The 16,211-nt window shown below is 33.5% G+C and overlaps 1 pseudogene; it reads left to right on the top strand.

Moving 5' to 3' along the window:
* The first annotated feature begins 7,237 nt into the window (after window positions 1-7,237).
* On the top strand, window positions 7,238-7,751 carry LOC117020534 (60S ribosomal protein L7a-like; annotated as a pseudogene).
* Window positions 7,752-16,211: the final 8,460 nt, after the last annotated feature.

The raw sequence follows: 16,211 nt of genomic DNA, 5'->3' as shown, positions 1-16,211 counted from the left end.
ACTAATTTTACTCCATTGAGTAAAGATATGAGAATCATGTATGAATCATGAGTCATATCAGGCGATTCAATGAAACATCTATTTAAGGATTACTTCAATATTTATATGTTTTTGTTTTTTTCCCTAGGAATGGATTTTTTTCTGGCAGAGAATGGGAAGGTGAAAAAAAAGTGGAAGTTTGCACAACCATTCTTATTCTTAATTTTCTCTGTGACCTGCTCATCTCTCACTCTACTTCTGAATAGTATCGGTTATTCTTTTATTAATGAAGCTCTCTATATTACCTCTTGGAACACTGTGTCCTGAACAGCCTGTATTGTCAAATCTGTATACAACCCTTTCCCCCTCCAGAAAACTAAGAGCGCCTTGAGGGCAATACTCATAGCTTATGTTCATTTGCATTCCCACAGCAAATACGATTAAAAGCATAATAGTACTTTTTAAAATGAATTACTAATGTTTTGAATGAATCGAACAATGTGATTAATATCTCATCTTTCCCAGGCAACACAAATAGAGGTTTTAAAATTCCAATTACTTGAAGTGACTCTTTAATGATTGAATCAAGGCCAAGACTTATATGTATCACAATAGAACACTGGAAAGAAGTTTTTCAGCCAGAATTGGACCCAATTTCTCCTAAATCAAATTACCTAGATATCAATCTCTATCTATTTATCTATAGTCCTTGCATTTTCTCTAGTAATCAAGCAATAAGAGATAGCTGATTATAAGCTGAAGTGTCAGGATAGAGGCACAGGAGTAGACACTATTTAATTTTATATTGTGTGTGTCTGTGTGTGTGTGTGTGTGTGTTGAACAACAGGTAAAGGATTTCAGGTTGATACTATAAAGGGATTTTTAAAAAGGTAAATTATGAAATATTTAAAAATTATCTGCTAACAGAATGAATTTAAAACCTCTAAAATGTGGTCAATAAATATTGTATGTCACATCTGTTATTCTAAAATAAACGTAAGTAAAGTTATAGCAGCAACTATTTAAAATTTAACAGAAAATTGAGTTAAATTCTCTACTGATAGTTCACAATATATACATTGGGATTATTTAAAAAGAGAAAGAGAGAGAGAGAGAGAGAGAGAGAGAGAGAGAGAGAGAGAGAGAGAGAGAGAGAGAATAAATGTCTCAACTCCCTTACCATGTTTATGTGGCATGGGAGGAATGGTTATAAGCCTCTCTGTTATGTGTATTTTAGATTTGTGAATAATATCCTCCCAAGGTATATGATGAGTAGCTGCTGGAAGGCTGTGGCCTTATGAGACAAGTCAGTGGTATTTTAGTTGTGGTGACTCAGCTGTCTGTATTCTAAGTTTTCAGATTTGTGGTCATCTTGAGTTTAAGTGTAACATTTCAACCATTTTATAGGAAAAAACACCCAAATCAGTCTTTCAGGGATATTTGCATCAGGTTTGTGCCAACTGAAAAGTCAAGCAGTTGAGGGTTGAGAGAAGTGAAGATTACACCATTTTCTCTCATTTCATCTATACAAAATGATTATCAGTTTCCATATGAAATATATCATTGACGCTAAAAAGTTTCACACATATATATAGTTATATATATATATAACCATATATATATATATATATATATGACTTCAAGTTATATTACCAAACCTTAATTTCCCAGACTACAGGCTATCATTTTTTTTTTTTTAATACCTTGACAACAGGAGTCCTCACAGGAAGTCTGCTTCCCACCTGTCTGCTGGAAATTCACGCAGTCCTCTTTCACTCTTTCACTTCTTCCCTCCTAGCCTTCGTTTCCTTCCTTCTCTTTTTCCCTCCCTCCCTTCCTTCCTCTGACATTGACTGTTGCTGATGATCTCCAAAGAATCCTTCTCAATTTGAATTGCTGTCACCTCTTGTGGATTGCTGCCCCAGACATCACTTTGGGTTACCTGTTACAGTTTCATGTCTGCTTTTTCCTGCTACTGTAGGTGTTATTGGTTTACTTTTCTCTAAATAGAACAAAGTAGAATAAACTTTTCTGAAACCTGAATGAAAATGAAAACTTTATAGTAGAGTAAAGAAATAAAAAAAAAAAAAAAAAGAAAGGATAATACAACTGAGAGTTCAGCAGTGTGACCTGTATCTGCCATGTCTCTCTTTGACTCCTTGGCCGGTTAATATTTTCAAAGATCTTATACTCATAGTGTATACAGGGGCTTATTCTCAGGCCCACTTTATTTTTATTCAAGGCCCACTGCTGCAGCCAGATGAGTACCAAAACATCACTTGCATTAATCTTTATAGATATTGAACTATATCCCCAATGTAGACAAACATTTAATTTTTAGATTAAAGTGCATGCATTGGATTAATTCACTGGTAAAGATTCTGAGAGTAGTGCACTTGCATTACATTTGTATGGCATTACTCCCACACACACACACACACACAACTACCTGCCATCCCAGAACTAGGACAAAGGACACATTTCTGAACACAAATTTTATCTAAGTTTATAAAGACTCCTTATGACCTTATCATGCCCGTTCTGCAGTCAACTAATTTAGATCCCATTCTCATAATAGGAAGAATATCATAGTTCTCTTCCTGCAAGAAACATCCCTCTTACATACAGAAAGCGTGTATACAATTTAAAAATAACGCATACTTAGCATTTAAAGTCATATATTATTATAGTATTGTTTGTTGCCTGTTGCCTACTTCATTTTAAGATAAAAAATACACACACATGTACTATATGGTAAATACTGAATGCTATGATTCATTCACTTTTCCCACAATTTGTAATTAAAATAATCAATGTATTTAGACAAAAGGCAAGATGTTCACATCACTTTCTTTGGTAAATGGGGATTCATTTTGTTTGAATTTGTGGTTGAACTTCTAATTATGTTGTTTTGGGGACTCGGGGGATTTTACAATTACCTTTTCAAATGAAAATTGATCAAGGTTGAATATCAAAGTAACTAGAGAAAATCTTTTAAATACATTTTGTTTCAGAAACTTCAAAAGTATACTCTAGTAGGTGCTATTTCTAGTTAGAATAGTGTCCATCTCTTAGTATTTTGTAATATACAGCTGCATGAGCAATAATTGAACTAAAAGCTGTAGGCTTCTATTAGGAATATCAGCTGATAAACATTTTTTGTAAAATCTAAATGGAACCCTGAACCTGGATGTAAATCATTTATTAATTCTACAAGTTCTATATTTACTTATGTTATTTTTTTACCTCTAAATTTTATGTTTGGTTTGTTTTCCTTTGCGGTGTTTTTTGTTTGTTAGTTTACTGTAGGAGCTAAAGATATATTTATTAATGACAGATATTTGTAACAACTGGTATTTAGAGCAAACATATATAAACATTTATGTATCATTGCTGATTGAAAATTTTCAAAGTAAAATGGAATTGTAAATTAAATAACTTCGTAATGCTACTTGTTTGCATTCTGTATTATAACTAACTGTGATTTTTTTTTTCCTTCCTCTGAGATGGCCTATGGGTAATGTTTCCAGGTGGGAATTCCTGCCTGTTCTCAGGAATTTCTTTTGCTTTCCCATTCACGAATCCCGAGAAAAGTTGGTTGGGAAATTGGGAAAATCGGCTCCTTGAACCCAGGTGGTTGGTAGTATTGGCTGTCACTTTGTGGAAACGATTCATCATGCAGAACAGAAAACAGTTTATATCTTGGGATTTGGGGATGGGAAAGCAAAAAACATTCCTGAGAATGGCGGGAATTCCCACCTGGGAATCCTACCTATGGGATATGAATGTATCATATTCCATGGTTTGAAGAGGGTTTGCATCTCAATGTGTCTAAATAGTAAATTATGAACATTATTTATTAAAATCAAATGTTTCTTTCATGCATGTATGAGGCAATCAGCATTAGTTATGCAATCATGCCCATAAGCAATCAGAAACATGACTATTAGTATTATATTCAAACTGGAAACAAAAAAAAATAATAATTGAATTAGTGAAATGTGCTTTGATAGTCAAGGGATAAGTTAATCATTCAGTGGTAGACCCACAAGTTGATGCTTTTTCATACTTTTCTAAAAATCATATACTTTTCTACTAAAATCATATTTTCTAAAATCAGATTTTTCTATAAACCATAACATATCAATATTTTTAGCCATAATAGCTGTGGAAAATCTATATAGTCATGAATGAGCATATTTCTTATTTCTATAAACGTACCTTGTAAATTTTGTAAGAGAATTCTATTTGGGAAACCTGAATTGAACAGGTCTTTCACTTTGCTTTGTAAACAATATCTAATCTGGATTATTTTAAAGTTTTTCAGTTTGTGGAAAAACAAAAACAAACAAACAAACAAAAAAAAACAATACAAAACCCCCAACATTTAGCCTTATACTAATGGTCACTTTATTAGAAACAGTCATATGATGCTTGCTAACTAACTTGTCTAAATAGTTCAGCTGTGACTTGTTACATGACAGTTATGCAGCCCTACATAGAGGAACTGTATCTGGCCAAGTTATGGGAGAAATGATATTGTAATCACACCTGATACTGCACATGTGAAAACAGCCTTAGGCTGTTCTCCTAAATACATCCTGTTAACACTGGTATATTGGTATTACATGAGATATTGGCACTCTTCTGAAAGGAAAAAAAAAATCCACAGAGTTTTACCCATTAAAATCCAATTATGGAAATTACACAAGTTATTTGTACCCAGGGCTAGCCTCAGGCAAAATCCTAAAGTTGGCTTTTGTTCTAGGTCTTGTGCAGGGTTTTGCACTTAGTATCTGTGGAACCATTACATGCAAGGTACAAAATGAAAAGGGCTTAAGGTGTTACTTCTCCTAAAAATCCCAGGGCTTTTATAAAAGACTCAAAAAGCAAAACCCTTTATAACTTTTTGTGTATCTCAGTGAATGGTATCACACTACCCATTCATTTGCCCGAGACATCAAAAGGACATTATTGATGTCTCTCCTTCTTAACCATCATATGCAATTGTTTCTCAAGTCCTCCTGCTTCTCCATCCAGAGGATGCCTTGCATTTCTCCTTATCAATTTCACTCTTACTGCCAGTACTTTATTTCAAGTGTTCGTAGCATCCTATGGGACTACTGGAATAGCTACCTCTGCCTCATCTCTGCCTTACCTCCACCTGTAACCTTCCTTTATTCCATTCCATCTTCTATAGTTCCTCCAAAGTTGTCTCTCTAAAACACAAATATGGCTTTATTTTTTTCCATTTAATTTCAGCCAGTAGCTTCTTACACTTTCTCAAAAGTTCTTTGATTATTAAGTCTAATTTTTCTTTTATATAGACCACTCAGCTCTACAGAAAAAGTAGGAGTAACCACATACAATGCACTTTTCCATGTCTTATTTACCTTTGTTGTTTGTTTGTTTGCTTGTGTTTTATGGTATTTCCTGTCCCGCCTTTCCTTCTTGTCAGTCTGAATTGTAGCAATTCAAATATAGCATCATCTGTAGATTCTGTGTGACTGAGTACATATTAGTCTTTGGATCACCATAACACGTTGAATGAATGAAGAAAGGATGAGCTGAAACTTAAAGAAAGAATTTTGAACACTGAACAGGCAATCGGAACCTCTCTAAATCCTACCTTGGCATTGACCGAGGGCTGCAACATTACAGTGAATGATGACGCAATTAAGGGTAGTAAATTTTGAAAAGGAAAATAAAAAGCAAATGTATACAGACCACATATAAACACACTTCTAAATGACTAAATCATTGAAAAGTGCCCTTGTGTTTCTACTGCAGGTGCTTTGAGTTTGTGTTGCATGGGGGTGGCTTAGCAGTTTAATGAACTGTGAGTTTACTGGTTTTCAACATGGGTGGGTTTACATATTCTCTTCCTGGTGCTCAATTGTATCCTTTCCCCTTCTCCTGTCAGACAGGGATATGGCAACATGAGAGAGACTGACACAGATAAAGGATAGAGAGATTTGGAAATAAGTGTGCCATAAAATCAATAGGAAATCATAGGAAATGAAGGAGAACTTTAAATATCCACTATCATAGATCATGACTACAAAAACATGAACAGTTATCAAGTAATTTAACTAAAGTTGTTTTTGTTTATTCAGTTCCATGATTCAGTATCCTTCACTCTGATAATGTGGTTATTTCTTACGCCAATTTACTTTCATGATTCAGATTCATGAATACATCCATGATACTTTCTTTCCACAATGTTTTATTTGCTTTTACTAAAAAGATGTCATTTAGGTGGTTTTGAATCAAGAAAATTTAGAAGCACTAACATGAATGGTAATTTTCCCTACTGCTATGAGACGAATTATTCATTCACTCCTGTACACTTTACTCTCACATGCATTTGGATACTTATAATGTCAAATATGATTAGGTATATAGAGGCCCTCCTCTTTCTTCTGGGATAACTCATCTATCTTCCTACCTTGAATTTTGCCTAGCATAAGTAGAGAAACGGTGCCTGACATAAGTAGAGAACATTTCTAGCATGCAAGACTTGGCAAGAGAACATATAAAGGGAGAAGAATTAGGGAAGAGGAAATCCTTAGAAAAAACACTGTTTTAGACTACCTCCAGTTCTTTTCATCATATTCTTGTTCTACCACTGTCTTTCCAGTACATTCTTAACAACTAGCGTGATCTTTGTAACTGCTATAAGATTAACTGCTATTTGGATTAAGTCCTCTAAAGTAGCCACTGTTGCATCTGCTCTCTTCCCATCATTTTGTTGTGCCTTTTCAGACAAGCACATATTATTAAGTAAGCACTTGCTTAATAAATGACTTTCTTATTGATGAGGGTTATGTCTAACATAAATGTTGGATGGAGGATCCAGTTTATAGTTTGGACAAATCATAATGACCTTGAACACACTTATCTACATCTGAATCAGAGGAGCTAAACTTGCTTGAGGAAAGTCATACAATCAGGCAGAGAGGATATACTTTAAATTTGTAAATCAATCTCCCAGCAATATTGCTACATTTCCCTGATAAGTTTACTTTCTACTTTCCAAAATAGTTAAAGTACTTCACAAACTCTTCACTTTCTTCAAATTTCTTATGTTAATTCATTTTTTCACCTGAATACCTATCCTGACATGCTTAGCTCATGTCATTATACCATTCTTCATTAAAAACAACAAAAAAAGGAATTGAGTTCTCTCCTCTCACTGCCCAAGATGCTGAAAAGGAAGAAGGCGAAGGGGAAGAAGGTGGTGCCAGCACCTGCTGTCATGAAGATGGCCCACAATACAGGTCAGAGACAAAGCAAGAGAAGAAGCAGAGATGGTTGGCTCAGCCTGAGAAGAAAGCTTCCAGTAAGGGGGATGTCCCCACCATGAGACCACCTGTCCTTTCAGCAGAGGTTAATACTGTCACCACTTTGGTGGAGAACAAGAAAGCTCAGCTGGTAGTGATTGCACATGATGTGGATCCCTTCGAGCCGGTTGTCTTCCTGTCTGCCTTGTGCAGTAAGATGGGGGTTTCCTACAGCATTATCAAGGGGAAGGCCACGCTGGGTCGTCTAGTCCACAGGAACACCCGTATCACTGTTGCCTTCAAACAGTTTAACAGGAAGACAAAGGAGCACTGGCTAAGCTGGTAGAAGCTATCTGGACAAATTACAACAACAGATACCATGAGATCTGCGGTCATTGTTGAGGCAACATCCTGGGCCACAAATCAATGGCTTGCACTGCCAAACTGGAAAAGGCAAAGACTAAAGAACTGGCCACCAAGCTGGGATGAGTGTACACTGTTGTGTTTTCTGTACATAAAAGTAATAATAAGACTCCTTCAATAAAAAGGGGGGGGTTGACTCAATTTTCTCATTTTCCCAATGTTTCAGATATAAATCTTTTATGACCTATGACTGTATTTTCTGTCATTAATCATTTAAATAAAAGAAATTTCTCTTCTTGTATCAAAGTTTAGTTCTTTGATTTGTGATTTGGATTTCATCCTCTTTTCTCATGAATGCTTTCTTCTATGTTATCCATTTCTCCTATTCCATTGGATCACTTCCATTATTGCTGATATAAAAACAACAGCAAAATTCTTAAGCTCATAGATGTCTCAAAACTAACACTGTGATTTTTCAGCTCCCCTCTTGCAAAAGTGAAAAAGTTAAAGTGCATACATATTTCCATTTTTTCGTTTCTCTTCACCTTTGCATTCACTTTCATTTCCCATTCTTTACTCCAATTAAACTGATGTATATTTTCTTGCTACACTAGAATGTAAACTCTATAGAGCAGTACTTACATCCATTTTGTTTACAATATCAACTTCAAGTTGTAGAAGAGTCCCTTGCATGTGGTGGATACTTGCAATATTTGTCAATTAAATGTGCAAATGAATTCATGCACTAAGACTGTTTTGACCAAAATTAAACAATTTCTCTTTTGTAATTGTTAAATATTGACATAAATATAAACTAATACATAGTCAATAAAGAAACATGGATAATACTGAAAAGTATGTAAGAGGATTTTTAAAAGCATATGTATTTTACTACAACGAGATTACCATTGACATTTCAGACTTTCATTCCATTGTTTTTCTATATATTTACACCACATATTTTAATACTTTATCACTTAACATTACACCCCTAAAAGTTCTTCTTCTCAGAACTATTTGATGAACATAAGTTTAATGATTACATTATAATTCACTTACAGATACACTACAAATCAAGTATTAACTTATTGCTAGACAGTCAATTACATCCACTGTTTTACCATTTATTGTAATGGACATATTTAGTCATATTTGGGTTATGTCCTGAGTATAGACACCAAGAAGTAGAATTATTGGGTAAAATGACAGAAATGAAAATCTACTGAGACATATTGCACTGCTTCCCACAAAGTTTACAACTATTTCTATTCTCACAACCACACTATGAAAATGTCATATCTACAAATTTACACTAGCCTTGAATATTCTCATTTGTATAACTACTAATTTAATTGGTGAAATAAACATCTTATAATATTTTAATCAGTATTTAAGCAATCAAATCTAAAATTGAAATAGTTTCTATATACTCATTGGGTACTTTTCTTTACCTTTCAGGCTAATTTTTATTTTTCATCCTTAACATCAAGTTCTTAACATTTTTGTAATAATTTGAATATGTCTGTAAATGTAAAGTTATTAAATTTGTCACATTTCTTGTATTAATTTAGTTTGTGATTTTCATTTAATTACTTTGCTGACATGGAGTAATTTCACATTTAATGTACACAATCAACTCTTAAATTATTTTCTAAAATTGCTATTATGTTTAAAATGTGTACACACATTAAGAAATTTCATTAAATTTATTTCTATTTAGCTTTTTTTATTTCTTTAATGGCTTGATATTAAATTTCTGGTCAATTGTAATTTCAACTGAGCTATTTAGGCATTAAGAAATACAGCAATTTCATCAAACTAATGTGTGCAAATATACAATTATAATTCCTTGACCCTTAGGATTTTTAAGGGGTTAATTAGCTTATTCAAAAGTGACTTTCTAATTCAAAATTGTCTCTCTTTGTAAAATATAAAGAGGACTACCAAATGAAAGGCAATTTTCCAGACAAAGGAGATAACATTTGAAGGAAAGGGCGACCTATAGACAGTCTGGCACGGCATAAAATTCCTACTTTGGGACCTGCTTCCGTATCACTCCATAATTTTAGGATTTGTTCTCTCTTTTTCATTTTTGAATTCAAAGATTTTTCTAAAAACTCTGTCCCAGAAGCTGCAAGATCACGTTTAGCTGAATGGAAGGAAGTGAACAGAGAACAAAGGGAAATAGTATAGAGAATGTAGAAATTGTTTGTGTGCCTATGTATTTGTAAATGACCCAACAGAAGGGTTTTTAAAAGTGAATAGCTAACAGATTGCTCATATTTATCTATAGTTTATTAATGACCATTTTATGGCAATTCATTTGCTCATTTAATAAGAAAGTCACAGTTATAATGACAGAGAATGTAAGCTTAAAAACAATTTGGAATTAGCATGCCATCAGTAATTAAAAAATGAAATGAAATAGAGTGAATTTGAATAAGTGAGCCAGAAAATGTGACTAGTTCATCTCCTAATTATTTCAAATCCAGTGGACAGAGAAATCTTTGGTCTCTTAGCTGCAGTGAGAGTCTTACTTTTCCTATCATTGCCATGAAGTGAATTCCAGCAACAGAATCTTTCTTAGTAGGCCAATCATGTCTGATTTTGCCATTGTCCTCATTACACACACCTGCTATGGAAATTTAATATACTAAACAACATGCCTCCTTTTTCCTGTTACTTCCAATTGGATCTCCTACATTTGCATTTAACTCAGGAGGCTGTCAAATTATATGCAATGATTTAGATTCAGCATAGTTTAATCACATCTAGAGATGACTAAAAGAAAATTTTAATCATCCTTTTCTTTTTTTAGTTTGACCTAATTTCTTATTAAGTCAGTGCTTTGTCTAGTATTTTATTTTTACTGAATAAGCTATACAATGGTAACATACTGTATTTTAAAGGAAGGACCATTCTTTAGAAATATGTTAATATGGTAGCAATAGGGATGTAGTTACAAGAGCTTTGCAATCATTCCCATTCTTTCCTTAGACTGCAATGTTTGTAACAACCCCTTTGACCTCAAAAACTCGATACTTTTCCCTTACATACATTTCTTTTTCCCTCTCACTTCCAGAATGCTAAGTTAGACTTGTAACATCTGCCTAGAATAGATGCTCCTGAAGTTCTCCTATAAACATAAAATTTCCTTGAAAGCAAAAAGCATATATATATATGTGTGTGTGTATATATATATATATATATATATATATATATAGAAGGCAGTATGTTAAACATACAAAATTTATCGTTTCTCTTTTTCTCTCCTGACATGATGACATTTTTTAAAAGAAATTCTTTCACATAATTAGGTCCGAGTTTGATTCAATCAATGCAGTTGTTTTTAACTCTGTATTTTTCGAAACTAAAGCTTATTCAAGACAGTTTAATTTTTCACATCTGGGCTCTGTGCTGAAGCTCCATATCACGTGACCAGGCCATTTGCACCTCTGCCATAGACTTCTGCTTCTTGCTTGCACTGTGCCTAGAGATGAGCCAGAGATTAAATATACAGGGTCTTCTCCAATTTTTTTTTCTGAGTAAGTACCAAAAGAATGCATGCATCTTTCTAAACTCCCCAGTATACACAGACACTTTTCAATGCCCTAGTTTTCCAAAGAAATTATCTCCCAGGTTTTCCTCCCAGTCTTTTATTGTTCTTTGGTATGCCTGAAGGATGCCATCTTTCGACTCAGGATACTGTGGGTTGTTCATTCACCTTACAATGTTTTTGAAGAATGCAATTTACTCACCTTGAATAGGTTTCTATTTATGCAAAACAAAAATAACAAAGTTGTTCTGTCAGTCTCTGCTAGATTTTTTAAAGTCTCTGTGGAGTGCTGGGAGTTGCCTACTCTACAATTTTCATCAACATTACAACCTACTTCTTTATATTTCTAGTACATTTTAAAGTGTACAATAAACATTTTGGATGAGCCATTATGTTGGGCTTTGGTCTGGCAGGAGGTTAAATTAGTGGAAAAATATCTTGACTTTTTCAGGGTTTTTTGTTTAGTTTTGTTTTCTTGTGGGGTTTTTTTGGTTGTGTGTGTGTGTGTGTGTGTGTGTGTGTGTGTGTGTGATGAGTTTATTTTAACTTTTCTTTAGTTTTAGATCATACATGTATACTCTAAAGCATGGTCATTCTTAAGGTGTTACCTCTCCATAGTCTCAACGAAGTGTCTGAGATGCTCAGTGAGTGCTCTCCACTCCTACCCGCTGGGCAACCTCTGGTATCTCTGCTCAGCTGTTTGTTTGCAAGCAGGCCCTCCTTCTAACTCTTCACAGATCCTACCTTACATATTCAGGGCTCCATCTTTGGCCGAGGACTTAGAGATTCACCACAAGTCTTCTAGGGTATTTTCACCCACCTACCATGAGTCAGTTTTCCCCCTGTCCAAGGTCTTTATCTAAAAATCCCAGCCATTGCTGTCACTTATCTCGTCCTCTTACTTCTGTGAAGACTGCATTCCATTCAGGCATCATCTCCCCACATGGTAATCTGGAAAGCTCTTGCCAGTGAAAACCTGTGATCATTATGGCTCCCACCAAATGTATTGCCCCTCTCTCCAGGATCCCACCTGTTTCAGTTATTCAATTCCTGGGAATTCTTGCTTTGTATATTTTGTCTATTCTTATAGACAGACACAAATTACTCTATCTTGACTGGAAGTGAAAGGCAAAGATAGTCTTAAAATGTTTATGCCTTTCGACGCAGTAATATTTTAGGAAATTATCTGCAGAAAATATCCAGAAATTTTTATATCTGCTCAGATTCATTCACTAGAGTTGTTAATGTTTTAAAATAATTAGTTCGCTGTAAACCTTTGATGTTATTCAATGATTCATGAATCAAGCAGTAGACCTTTTAGCAGACAGAAAAAAGGTCCAAGGAGATATACAAAATGAAAGACTATAGTAGTTACATTAGCAAAAAGTGGATTGGTTGTAGTAAGGTCAGTTTTCTAAAACGGGAAGCAGGGGTCTATTGTGCTGATGAGGTAATTCCTAATTTACTGGTTTAAGATTTCATTGCTTGGAAAGCCAAAACTAATCAAGTTCTGTATTAAGTCTCGGTTTGCTGAGGTGAGGCTTAGCATAAGTGACTCCATTTTGTGCCTGTGATCTTACTTTTAACACTATCTATTTAACATACGAGTATAACCACCTGCACTGCAGCACTGAACGATGAATATTTATCTTTGAGGATGCATGGATAGAGCCTGAAAAGAAGTGAAAGTGATGTTCCTCACAGGTTTGCCACCATGTCTCCCTATTATAATCCTCTATTTCTTAATAGCTGAAGTGGCATTGCACCTGCAACTCATCACTGATTTAATTGTCTTTCTTATCTAGCCAGGCCAGGAATAGAATAATAAAATAAATGAGAATCTTTGTTGTTAACAACATTTAAGAAAATTCCCTAGATGACAATTGTTCCTGAAGGAAGAACACATATTGAATTATTGGTGGCAGAGACTAAAGAGTGCATGTATATTTTTTACTGTCACATAAAGACTCGGGGGAAAACTTCCCTGGTTATGAGCTTTACTTGTGTGTATGCAAATAACTGCATCCTTTTTAGGGCTACAATGCCTGGTACCATGTATATTTATTTCATCTCTCCTTTAATCTATGTTGATTTATCAACATAATAAACATTTCTCTTTAAATTGTAATTTCCTTGCCCATTAAGACATACCTTTCACCTGATATCCTAAAGGGGGTGGGGATAGAGATATAATGAGTAAAGAAAGAAAGGTGAGGGTTGCTCAGAACAGAAAGTGAGAAGTGGGAAAGTTAAATTTCCTCTTACAGGTGTATCCTCATTGAATACAACCATATGTCTTGAATGGGAAAGAGATATTAAGCCTTGATTTGGGTAATATGTAATTCTTTTTTATCAGTTAAGAGAAAAAGAAAAAAAATCAGCATTTTTTTTTTATCCTTGGAAAAAGTGGAAAAATATTTTATATTTCTACCACTGACCAATATAAAGATCGAAAATGTAATAGCTTTTAAAGACCTGCATCAGTGGATACAGAACTACAGGTCACTAAATTGGCTATAATTGTTGGATTATAGCTTTTCTAAGCTTTAAGAAATGGAATGGCTGGTACATTATGTCACCTAAAGAACAATGCCCTCCTCCTCAAACCCATATGATTTGAAGTGTAAAAAAGTATATTTATATTTACTTGTTTATTTTAAACATTCAGAACATATAGGGAATTACTCATTCGATAAGAAATTATTTTATTTGGTAATAATAATTATTGTTCTCTTCTTGCTAATCTTTCCTCCATCAATAAAATCAATATACTGAATGAATACGTATGATATTACATAGGACTTGTATAAATATTATGCAGAAGTGATACAGAAAGTCTTTACTTTGTGAGGTAATACAGGACAGCAAAAATGACCATATGAGCTGAAATTATTCAAAGTAATCTTAATAATCAATAAGAACAATTATTATTATTCTGTGACTTTTAAAAACTGTTGTCAAAATATTTAAAAGTCTTTTACTGACTGCTATAAATATGTAGGGGATTGAAAAGTAGTAAAACTTATATTTTGTACACTGTAATTAAAACTTAGAAATATTGAAAATTAAAATGATTTACTTATTTAAAAAAATCAACTGCTTTAAACAATGTTTGCCTTCTTCACTTCAACATATAATTTGCAGTATGGATTGAAAATCTGTTCTGTGCCATGGCAAATTTTCATACTCTTCTCAAAGTTTGGGTTAGTTAACATTTTATCTTCTGTACTTTCCATGTCCTAAAATATCTCAGAGTTTCTGTAATGTAAAGTATTTTTGGCAATGTCACTTTTTTTGAAACACTTCTTCCTTTTTGTTACAACTACTTTCCACATTTGTGAGCACCCAATTAAAAAATAAAATACAACAACTAGAAGACAGTATTGTTTTGATATCTAAAGAATGAACACATCTTATAAAAGTTTATTTCAGGAATCAAAAGAAAAGAATTTAAAGATTCCTTGATGTCAAAAGGATTTCTCAGATTACATCTAAGAAATTGGAACACATAACAAGTTGCTATGGAAATGGAAATAATAGAAAATTTGATGTGTAAAAGAAATAAAAAAAATTAAATAAACTAAAAAAATAATATAACACATTTTGTGCAACTCAATAAAGAGCAGAATTGGCACTAAGGAAAATCAAGTCAGTAAATTTGATACAAAACCTTGAAATAAATTTCTCAAAGAATAAAAAGTAAATAGAGGAAAGAATGAAAAGTTATCTGATATAATGATTTTAATGAGAATAAGAAAGACAGAAATGAAGACAATTTTCCAGAGCTGACAAATTCTAAAATGCACAGATTGAAAGATTACCATATTATGGGGAAAATCAATATAAATAGTAAACTCAACAACGTCAACAAAATTTTAGAAACAAGGAAATGAATACAAATGAAATATATATATATTTCTCCCATTTAGCAAAAAACATAGTAAAATAAAATAGTGAAGGCAAAATAAAACTGAATCATATGACTTGCAGTGAAACTAAAATTAACCTGGCCTCAGGTGTCTCTACAACACTAACAGCCAGAAGACAATACACAAAAAAGTAACATATTTTTAAGTCTTTGAGGGAAAGGATTATCTATCCCATAATATTTTAATGTTTTTAAAATTTTTTTAAATTATGGTGGACATACAATATTATATTAGTTTTAGGTGCACAACATAGTGATTAGACATTTATATAATTTATGAAGTCATCATCACAATAAGTGTAGTACTCATCTGACACCTAACATAGCTATTACAATATTATTGACTACATTCCTCAGGCTGTAATTTACACCCCTGTGACTGTTTATGCCACATTTAGACAGCTAAATTGACTTTTCCATTCGAGGACCAAGAAAAAGACTCTTACTTATAAAACAAATAGGATAATAAACAATCTCTGTAATTTTTGCTTTATTGCTTGAATGCATAATTGTAGTGGATTAACAGATTAAACAAGTCACAAATTCAAAATTGATAATCTATGATATGCATATTGAGAAAGTCAATTTCAAAAGTTGTTATCAATTGTGTTGCAGCTTGAATGGGTCATTTAGCTAGTTGGGCATGATTAGGGCTAGCAATAGTGTAGTATACAGAGGGTGCCAAACAAATGTATACACATTTTCAGAAAGAAAAAAACTGCATTAAAATTGTACTCAATATGTACTGATAACAAAAGATGAATACAAATTACATTTGACTTCTGCAATTACAAGAGGTGCTCAAAGTTGTTACCATCAGCATCCAGACACTTCCGATTACCGCGAACTACTGCTCGAGCAACGTTGACCAGAGTGTTCACTTGTATACACTTTTTTGGCACCCCTATATTTAAATTACTCACAGAAGTACTTGGGCCTTGTTACAATTTTATTTATGCCTTAACCTGTACTATATACCATTGAACAAAAATATACCATAATGGTGACAATATGTAATATGAGTGTGGCATAAATAATGCAACTATATAAACAAAAGCGGGTAATTTGATAAACAGTCTCCTTCCCAATTTTCCTATTACTA

The sequence above is a fragment of the Rhinolophus ferrumequinum genome, chromosome 3, assembly GCF_004115265.2.
Source record: "Rhinolophus ferrumequinum isolate MPI-CBG mRhiFer1 chromosome 3, mRhiFer1_v1.p, whole genome shotgun sequence".
Lineage (NCBI taxonomy): Eukaryota > Metazoa > Chordata > Mammalia > Chiroptera > Rhinolophidae > Rhinolophus > Rhinolophus ferrumequinum.
This window is presented reverse-complemented; position numbering and strand designations above follow the sequence as displayed.